Here is a 10,351-nt window from a genome sequence, read left to right as displayed (position 1 = left end):
ATCACCTCACTTTAGGCCTTCGTCCTGCGATAGGAATATTTATGACTCTTCTACTGTCCATCCTCTGCAGGAAAACCCCTCTGTGGAAAGGGTGCTGGGTCCAGTTATCTTACTGCTGTTATGATCCCAGCAGTCTTCAGAGTGTCATCGTATGCACAGTACAGTGACACAGCATTAGGTGATGTTCATAGGAAACTGCTGTCATCACCACCATAGCTTCTGGTTCCTGTGCTTTTCACAGAATCATGATGGTAAATGGTAAATGGACTGGTTCTTATATAGCGCTTTTCTACTCTTTCTGAGCACTCAAAGCGCTGTACACAACTTGTACATTCACCCATTCACACCCATTCGCACAAGCACATTTCTCTAGGTGCTTTCTAAGTAACATTCACACACATTCATACTCCAATGGATGCATTGGAGAGCAATTTGGGGTTAGTATCTTGCCCAAGGATATTTGGCATGCAGACTGGGGAAGCCAGGGATCGAACCACCAACCTTCCGATCAGTAGATGACCTGCTCTACCACCTGAGCTACAGCCACCCATGATGTCATCCTCGGACTCCCCCTGCGCTGTCAATGGAGCTTGGCACGCTCCCCTCATCCTTCAGGTGCCCGTCTGTTGTCCACAATCTCCTCCGTTGGCCTCTGGAAATCCCCTTTGGCACAGCTCTCATTCCAACGCAGTTTCGTGGTCCTTGCTGTGGCTCCAAAGTCTGATCTCATGATGGGCCCCAACCAGCTTGACCTTTGACCTCAACCACTGCCTGGGCTGTCAGCTATGCCTGGAATGGTTCTCGCTTCTCACTGGGCCTCTGAAGATTCCTCAGGAGATGACTGCTGCACCTGTATTTCCTTGCTAGGAGGAAAAACTTCTATTTGGAGAGCATGTCAACAATCATCAAACCACATTCTTTAGTTCAGTGAACTTCACTTATAGGCCATCAAAGCCTCATCTGAACATGGATGCACCACTTGCATAGGCTTAATACCCGTTGAATGAACTGTTAATCACACAAATCGCTGCAAAAATCATATAAAACATAGTTTAATGTTAATTCATTGTTTCATGTTAATCCTGGACCCCTCCTCTTGACGCATGGACACTCCCATGAGTCAACTCATCAAAACCAGATTCCTGTCTTAAAGAAAAAGGTTAGCTAGATCATGTCCCAGGCAACATCAGAGCATCTCCTCCTCTGGAGCAGCACCACCCCGGACCTATAATCCTGCAATAAAAGATGTTAGTGTGTTTTGCATATTAAGTTTGCTTAAAAACTGGCTCCGCCAGGAGCCTGCATACACACCATAATGGCCTGGAAAACAAGATCTGGAAGTGAAATCAAACTTCACACTTATAAACAACTATATCATAAGAGTAATAAAGCATTCAACATCAGCAAGACAAGTATCATGTGCAGGTTTTTTCAAATCAGTAAACTACAATTATTTCCATAAACACTGCATCTCTTATTTGTTTTTCTCATGTCACTTGTCCGCTTCTGTTGAATCCCCTACATGTACTCTTAGAAAAACAAACATTAGCAATACACATTGACCATCCCTGTGGTCAGACGCAGGTCGACAGGTTCCAGAGATGCCATAAAAAGACCATAAAGTTAGCCATCCATAGCTGTGGGAAGAAGTGACACTAGTTTTCAACACAGGAAACACAGTGTAACAGCATCACCAACTCATAACCTATAAACACAGTTTCTTCACACATAAACCCAGAAATCCTGTAGTAGAAAAACATTAACTAGTTGTCCTAGTATAAATCACATGATCAAGTCACATGAAGAACTGTAATGCTGTAGAAAAGAAATGTAAATGTTAGCGCTGCGCGGGTGTATACACTCTTTCTCACAATAATCTCTGTGAGCAACACAAACCCATGAATAACACCCCTGGTAGATTCACAAACACAGAAAGTGGCATTTAAAAGTTAAATTGGTATGCAACCTCGGATGTTGCTGTCATCTTTCTGCTCCTGTTAAAAGAAACACATAAATTCATCCACCCTTTTGGCCTGTCTAGGTGGAGGTTAACTTTGAGTCGTGGTCAAGTCTTGTCAGGTTTTATCAGTCAGTTTTTATTTCCATTTATTCATTCATTCTTTCTTTCTTTGCTGATAGTGGAAACTATCGCCACATTTGATTTCCACCCTCAGCAAAATGACGTCATTTCAAAAGAAAAAAGAAGAATTTTAGATTGGATTACCTCGCTGAATCCTTTTTAGGCAGGGACTCTCATTTTCTAATTGTCCCAAATAAGTGGCTTTCTCCTGAGCCCATTTTAATGTGGAGAAACTCACTTGTAACAATTTTCTTGACAACGATAGCGCTTCTAATCGTGCAGATCTGCTCAAACAGAGATTATCGAACAAAACTTTCAGTGCACTGTGAAAGTATCAAAATAAAAAGGCCTTGTTACGTCATGACACAAGCTCCTCATCTCAGGAGGGTAAATCATACCATTAGCATGGTTTATCATACCATCATACTAATTGGCAGGCTCAACTTCACAACAAAAGAAAAATCATCAGCTAGATTCACTCCAAACCAGCCATCAGCTGCACAACACACAACATAAGCCTAATATGTTATGAGTTTAATCCCCAAGTCTGTGCCTTTCACTCATTTGGGCCACAGATCCATATTATCCAGTTTTTCTTTTTTCCCGTCATCATAAAACGTGAGACATGTCATCAGCTATTTCACAAAAGACGTTTGTTCTTATGTATTCAGAGTTGTGTATCTAGGTACAGGATTCACTCACACATCAAAACAGGAAACTCAGTGTTTTAGAGTCTCCACTCTAACAAACTCCAACATATCCCATTCACTCGTGCTAGAATTCAGTCACCTTTCATTAATCTAAGAACGATCAACTAATTTGCATATCAGCTATTAACCCACTAAGATGACAGGACAACAGAAATGCATGTTCAAAATATTATCACAAAAATAGAATTTCCCTCATACAGTAAATTACTTGTGCTGCATCAATCAAGCAGGAAGCATCTCCCAATTTACTGTATTAACAACTAAATTTATTGTCTGATCACTGGTTGGTCAAACCAGAATCTTTTTTTCCCCACAAAAGTTAAACTGTTGTCCTGCAACCTAGAGAGTCAATCTTTTGCATTGGATAAATTCAGCATTTGATAACAAGTGTCTGTTAAATTCACACTATTTTAACACTGATGAGAGATAACAAGCTAATTTTCATTGCATGTGTGTTTGTGTTATTAGGCAGGTTTAATGCATGTCTGTGGAGCTGCATATCCAGCAGAACATGTTCTTAAAGCTGCCTTTCCTACACATTTCTCTGCTATTATTTAATCATTTTGTAACCAGAAATGGGCCCGCGTTACTGTAATCCGATTACTTTTTTCAAGTAACGAGTAAAGTAAGGGATTACTATTGCAAAAACGGTAATTAGATTACCGTTACTTTCCCGTAGGAACGCTGCGTTACTGCGTTACTAAAACCGTGATTTTCTTGCGAGAATGTCTCATGACAGTGACGTAAGCGAGTGTGATGTTCGTGACAACAGCTGTGTGCAGATCAACAATGGATCATATATCGAGTGCGGGAGAGAGTATGAGTATGCAGCGTTTAAAGCGTGGAAGTACTGACCTTATTTTGAGTTTGATTCCGTAAAAAGTGACAAAAACATTAGTGTCCGCTGTGCGTGGGAAGAAAACTTCTTTTTACAGCGAAAAAACCCCCCTAAACTTCCATGCAAGCACAATGAGAAACTCACAGAGAAACTGCGGTATCCTTCCACTGACCGCTGCGGCACACCTGCACCAGGATAAACCTCTGCCTACTCTACTCCTGCTTTACAGGTGAAAATAGAGCAAAAGGACCGCTAGTCTTTGACTTTATTTATTTTCTGCTGTGTTTTACTTGCATCTGAAAGAGTGAGTGTAAACACAAATATATATATATATATATATATATATATATATATATATATTTATTATGTGCTGGAATGTGCAGAAAATAGGTTTAAATGTTAAACTAATTTCTTCCAGTCAGAGAATGGTGCATATAATTAAAATTTTGCTTCATGCATAAAGTTAAAAGATTAAAACTAACAAAACAAGTTTTAAAAAGAGACTTTTCCATTTGATTATATTTTGTATGATGGATTATGCAGAAAAAGTAGAATTGGGCTGAAAGATCTATCGCTTTATCACCTATTCAGGTTGTAAATCATGTTTTTAAAAAGTAACTAAGTAACTAAGTACTTAATAATTAATTACTTTTGAAAATAAGTAATCAGTAAAGTAACGGGATTACTTTTTTGGGGAAGTAATCAGTAATTAATTACTGATTACTTTTTTCAAGTAACTTGACCAACACTGTTTGTAACTGATGTGCTATGAGTCCACTGGTCTTTGCATCACTTCTCATCACACTAAGTGACTTGGACAAGATGGTAAACAGACTCACATGCTTAAGATGTTGTCTAATCTTCATGAGCTCTCTTGTGTTTGGAAGTGTTAGTAGGGTTAATACATGTTCTGCTTGTGTGTGTGTGATTTTGTATGTTTCTTTTTGCAGTGTTTCAGACTCCTTCACAATTTCCCACTTAAGCAGTCAGTTTTGTTTTTCCCAGGTTTGCTAACCCAAATTTTGATTTCCCACTTTAAACACCAGCATTCTCACTTACTCTCACTGTTGTCCTCTCCCACTTCAACAGTCCAATAGCAGGCAGTTCTCTTTCAGCTTTGTCCTGTGTTCCACTGTCTCTTCTTGCCATTTTCTCCAAAGGTGGCAAATGTCAAACTCCAACAGTCTCCTCAGTTCTCCTCAAACGTTCTTTTCACATGCACAGTGAATTTGCAGCTTGTTGGGAACACAGTGCCATTCATCCAATCATGCAGGATGATGGTTTTGCTTTTCTTCTCTGATGCTGTTTGTCCACACTGCTGCTGCTTGCTGGGACTCTTTGCCCAGGACTTTGCTGCTGTCTCTTTATCTGCCATGTTATTGCTCTTGGGAGCTGCATTCCTTGTCTTCAGGGAGGAGTGAGAGCTCGCTTGTGAGTTTGAGAGACGCATGGTGCTGTAAATAAGTTAGCCAGAAACTTGGCCTGAATGTTTCTAATGATGTTAAACTATAACTTTCTTCCGACCGCTACATGTGGAAAATTGATTCAGGTCTGCTTTTCACCTGAAAGTGACAAACTAAAACATTTTCATTATTATTATCACTGATTAATCAACACATATCTCTCTCTGTTTTTGTGAACAGTCCTTTCTTAAAAGCAGAAAATGAGATTGTAGTTGTTCTTGGCTGATCAACACAAAACCTTTTTCCTATGATTATTTTTCATCTACAATGTAAATTTTGTCTCTTTTTCACTCTTTTTTTTTTCTTTTTCTTTACAATAGCTGGTGACCTGCAGAATCACCACTCTCACAATCAGAGGCAATTACTTTTACACAGCGCACAAAAACACTATGACGTCAGACGCATTCACACTCACTTTTTCATCTGCGTAAATAAATCATTTGGCCAATGGCATGTGCCATGGTGATCCATAAATATGATCACAAATTTATTGAATTATTTTCAACCCAACAAAACAAATAAACAAAAACATAATGCTGATGCTATGAACACGCTACACACATGAGTCAAGATGCAGGAAAACTGCTCACGGAAACGCTGCACACTCCAGTTATCACAGTTATCATAGTTCTGTTTCCCTCTCTTTGAAGAGTTCTCAGCCAGCTCCTGATCTGATAATGTGTAGCTTGCTCATCAGCTCAGAAGAGACCACAACGCAACCTCGCAGTGGTTTCATATTCAAGTCAGCTTCTCCATCATGTAGTTTTCAGCTGTTTTATACAGGGTTCAGCATATTAGTTGTTTTCATAGGTGTGCTCTATATCTCAACAATGGCTCATATTAGGATGACAGTTTTTCAAACAGGTCAAGTGCCTCTATACACGGAATTAGTTAAAATATTTACCTATTTTACTTCATATGTCATTGTACTGAATTTGAGCAACCCTAAGCTTAATGCAGATTACTTTCAACAATTATCCACCTCACATCATAATTGACTGAGGTGCCTCTTCATATTAATATTATTTCATCATTAACACCAGTTTACAGGTTGTTATCCTTGCTATTATTAGTATGAATACATTAAAGATAAGTTGTAATTTAGCCTTTTCTTTATTTTACTTTATTCCTCTTGTATCTATATCTATTCAGTCGGGTCTGTTTCCAACCCTTTTTAAACTACTTTAAACTACTTTGATCTCTAATTTTCACTTGGTGAGGGATTATTACGTTCTTCCTAGTCTGAACTGCTCTCTTCACCTGAGCTGCTATCCTATTCTGAGTTAAAAAAATGTCCAAAATGTCAAAATGTCCCTCTTTTCCACACCTCCAGCATGTAGTGCTAAAGCCACTGTTTGGTGTGTGTGTAGCTCTGCCTCTACCTCTTGCTCTTCCACTATGCATTCCTCTCCCTTTCTTTTGGATTAGTCCTGCTCCGGCTTGTTGTTTTTCTAAACATTTCTCATCAGGTGTTAATTTCGCTTGTTTATTCTCCATTTTCAAAGATTTTGCTGGGCCGTCGCTGGCACGCTTGACTTCAGAGTGGTTTACTGATACGGCCTTCGACTTCACCCTAGCGGTGAAGCGGTATCAGTTTTATGAGATGAAACTCAACCGTTCTCCTTTGTCACCAGTACTTGAGCCTCAGCAAAGAAAACAAAAATGGAAGTAGTTCAGCAGCATATTGTGCTGTAAAATCAACTTACTTCCAGACACACACACATATAGACATTTGCGCGCTAATTTGTCACGAAGTAATTTCGGCTATCTCTAAAACCTAAGTCTAATTCAGCTCCTTTCGCGAACCCAACCTATTTTAATTTGTCACGAAGTAATTTCGCCTACCTCTAAAACCTAAGTCTAATTCAGCTCCTTTCGGCGAACCCAACCTATTTTATCTTCTCACGAAGTATTTACGGCTACCTCTGAAACCTAAATTTAATTCAGTTCCTTTCGGCGAATCCTAACCTATTTTAATTTTTTACGAAGTAATTACGGCTACTTCTAAAACCTAAATTTAATTCAGTTCCTTTCGGCGAACCCAACCTAATTTATCACGTGACTTTTAAACCTTTGCGGCCGTTTTATATACCAAAATAGTGTTTCTCACCCTCCGACGTCTCACTGGTGGTTCGGATCATCAGACTGAATCCCACCGCCGTGGACCAGACTAAAAACACCGGCCCAGACACGAATTCACATCCTGGGGCTCTCTCCTCGTCTAAGAGGGCTGTCGACAGGCTTCGGTGCTGGCTTCCCACGGCGTCAGGAATCAGTGCTGGATCTTGGAACAGAGTCACAGATAACAGTTCTGATATTTTCTGATCCGGCTACGAAGGACCAAATAATGTCAAGAGATATATTCTAAAACACTTCTTCAGTAGAGAATCAGAGAGGAGAAACACACAGAATTTGTTGCTAGCAAGGGCAGCCCCAAGAGTGAATCTCAGAGACTGACCCTGAGGACTTGCCCTAGTCCTTTATTTATACATTTCAGTGGGTGCTTGTGTGGTGTGTGTGTGTGGTGTGTGTGTGTGGTCAGAGTGTGACCCCATAAATGACTTCCCTAAACCTCCAGCAGTTCATCAAACCAAAACCACTTAGACTGGAAACAGATATAACTACGTTAATCCTACCGTAAAACAATAAAACAAGGTACGACCTTTTCCCATGCTCCTAGGATGTGGGGGTGAAAGCCAGAACACTCTGGAATGTTACAGACTTCCTAGGATGAGACCAACTACATACTTCTAAACACAAATGGTTACATGCAGTATTCTACCATATTCAAACTTATATCATTAAAAGATTATACTGACTACTAAGTACAATTTTCCATTGACACCGACCAGAAGTCACTTGTGAGCCTACTTGGAGGGCAAGCCTTGGATTTGCTTCCATCGCGGATACAGAGATTCCGCATGCGCCTAATGAGGTATTCTTACACTATAAGGCAGCGGTCCCCAACCCCCGGGCCACGGACCGGTACCGGTCCGTAAGTCATTTGGTACCGGGCTGCGAGAGTGAGACTCGGGTGTGAAATGTATGGTTTTCAGGGTTTTTATCGTTATTTTGTTATCGCTTTTTTTTCGTTAACTCCTGGGTCTTTTCACGTGTGTTATGAATAAATCTTATTTTTTTCGGTACCGGTACTAGTTTTATTTTGTTGTATTTATCCGCGACACCTTAAAGGCCGGTCCGTAAAATTTTGTCGGGCACAAACCGGTCCGTGGCGCAAAATAGGTTGGGGACCACTGCTATAAGGCACATTCCAGGCAAAAGCCTCACCACAGCCGACACGCTGTCACGGTTACCGCTGGCAGACAGTGTGATGCCCAGAGACAATGATCTTATGGAGGACACCGATATTTACGTTGATGCAGTGCTGGAGGGCCTTCCTACTAGCAGCAAATACCTTGCAGATCTCTGTGAGCAGCTACAGTCTGACAGCGTCTGTTCCCAAGTCATTAAGTTCTGTGCAGCTGTGTATGTTGCTATTCCAGCTACTAGGAATGCACCGATACCGATATCGGGTATCGGCCTCGATACCACATTTTCTAAAGTACTCGTACTCGTTAAAAGTCCCCCAATACCGGGGACCGATACCACAGTCTGAGATCTGTCTATGTTTGAGCGGCATATAAGGGGTTAATCACAGGCCCCGAGTGCCCGCCCCCAGGCCCCGGCTGCAGCTCAGAGCAGGGAGAAGGGCAGGCGAAACAAGTCAGCCGTGTGGAACTATTTCAAAGTGAACGAAGACGCGAAAACAAAGGCGGACTGCAAATTGTGCTCAGCGAAATTGTCCAGAGGAGGCTCAAAAGGTAGCGCATTTAACACAAGTAATTTAATCAAGCACCAAAGTCCCAACATGACAACGAGTACAAAGAGTTTACCCACGCTTATTAGCACAGAGGAACATAGCTGATGCTATAGCAGTGGGACGGAAAATAGTTGGGCATTTTAAACATTCCGCCTTAGCCTACTCCCGCCTCGAGGACATTCAGGGACAGCTCAACCAGCCAATAAAGAGACTGCAGCAGGACGTACAGACGTGCTGGAACAGCACGTATTACATGCTCCAGTCCCTCATTGAGCAAAAGCGAGGGCTGGGCGTGTATGTGTCCGAGCATGAACTCCCTGACTCTCTCACTGCTCACCAATGGGCTCTTATGGAGACGACTGTTGCCATCCTCGCCCCCTTTGAGGAACTAACTAAAAAAAGTGAGCAGCTACGACGCACTAGCCTCTGATGTCATCCCAGCTGTGACTGTGCTTGTGAGACTTCTAAACAGAGAAACAGACGAGTAAATATCTCTCAGCCCCATGTTGCAGTGTGGAAAGTGAAAGGCTTTTTAGCTCAGTGTCACACATTATAGATGAAAACAGAAACAGTCTGACTGCTGATAATGCAGAAAATCTACTTTTCTTTAAAAAAAAAACCTGCCACTCACTTTTTCTCTCCATTAAGTAAGTCATCTTAGACTTGATGTTAATACCTACCTCAGTTGCACTGACTGCCACAGTTCTATGTCGGTGGTTAGTTTATTCAAATATTGTGCACTAAATGGCAAAGATGTTTATTAATGCCCCTTGTGTTGTCCAAAGCGGCAGAGTTTACAATAAACTGAAAACAATACTTGAGTTGCACTGTCACTGTTTAAATTTTTTTTCATAATTATTTATTCTGTAATATGTTGCATACAACATGCTTTTCATTTTAAATAAATGTTCTTAATTCCAAACCAGTCCCTTGTTTTGTTTTATTTTTGTTAAATTATAGGACTAAAGCTGTTACCTGTAAATTTAAATCATGTTTTATTAAGTACTCGGTATCGGTGAGTACTGAAATGCAAGTACTCGTACTCATTTCCAAAAAAAGTGGTATCGGTGCATCCCTACCAGCTACCATACCCTGCACCCTGGAAAGGTCGCCAGTCTGTCGCAGGGCTAACACACAGAGACAGACAACTCACATTCCCACCTATGGGGATCCTATGGGTTCTTTAAAAAAATAAAAAAAATAGGGCAGATGAACAACCATTGATACCAGGCAACTATAAAAGATATATCTTGGCCCCAATGAGACTATTAACTCTTGCAGCACCGGGTGTTTGTAATTTTGGTTCAGGTGAATTGCTAAACATTTTGAAGGCAATTGACTCACACAGTTGTGTAGATATCCCAGTCTCAATAAACATATTCACCAACGCTTCCTCTCTCTTGTGATGTTCCTGCGAATTTAGCTGAAGTGTATTTTATT

At 40.8% G+C, this 10,351-nt stretch overlaps 1 long non-coding RNA gene across 1 annotated transcript; it reads right to left on the bottom strand.

Moving 5' to 3' along the window:
* Positions 1-251: 251 nt before the first annotated feature.
* LOC146520050 (uncharacterized) lies at positions 252-7,479 on the bottom strand. The gene is made up of 2 exons (XR_014873576.1): positions 6,946-7,479; positions 252-6,868 (listed from the first exon to the last, which is right to left on the bottom strand). It is a non-coding gene; the product is annotated as an uncharacterized LOC146520050 (long non-coding RNA).
* Between the last annotated feature and the right edge of the window lie 2,872 nt (positions 7,480-10,351).

This window comes from Neolamprologus multifasciatus, chromosome 4 (assembly GCF_963576455.1).
Source record: "Neolamprologus multifasciatus chromosome 4, fNeoMul1.2, whole genome shotgun sequence".
NCBI classification, from domain to species: Eukaryota; Metazoa; Chordata; class Actinopteri; order Cichliformes; family Cichlidae; genus Neolamprologus; species Neolamprologus multifasciatus.
The sequence above is the reverse complement of the archived record's forward strand: the minus strand, read 5'-3'. Positions and strand labels throughout refer to the sequence as shown.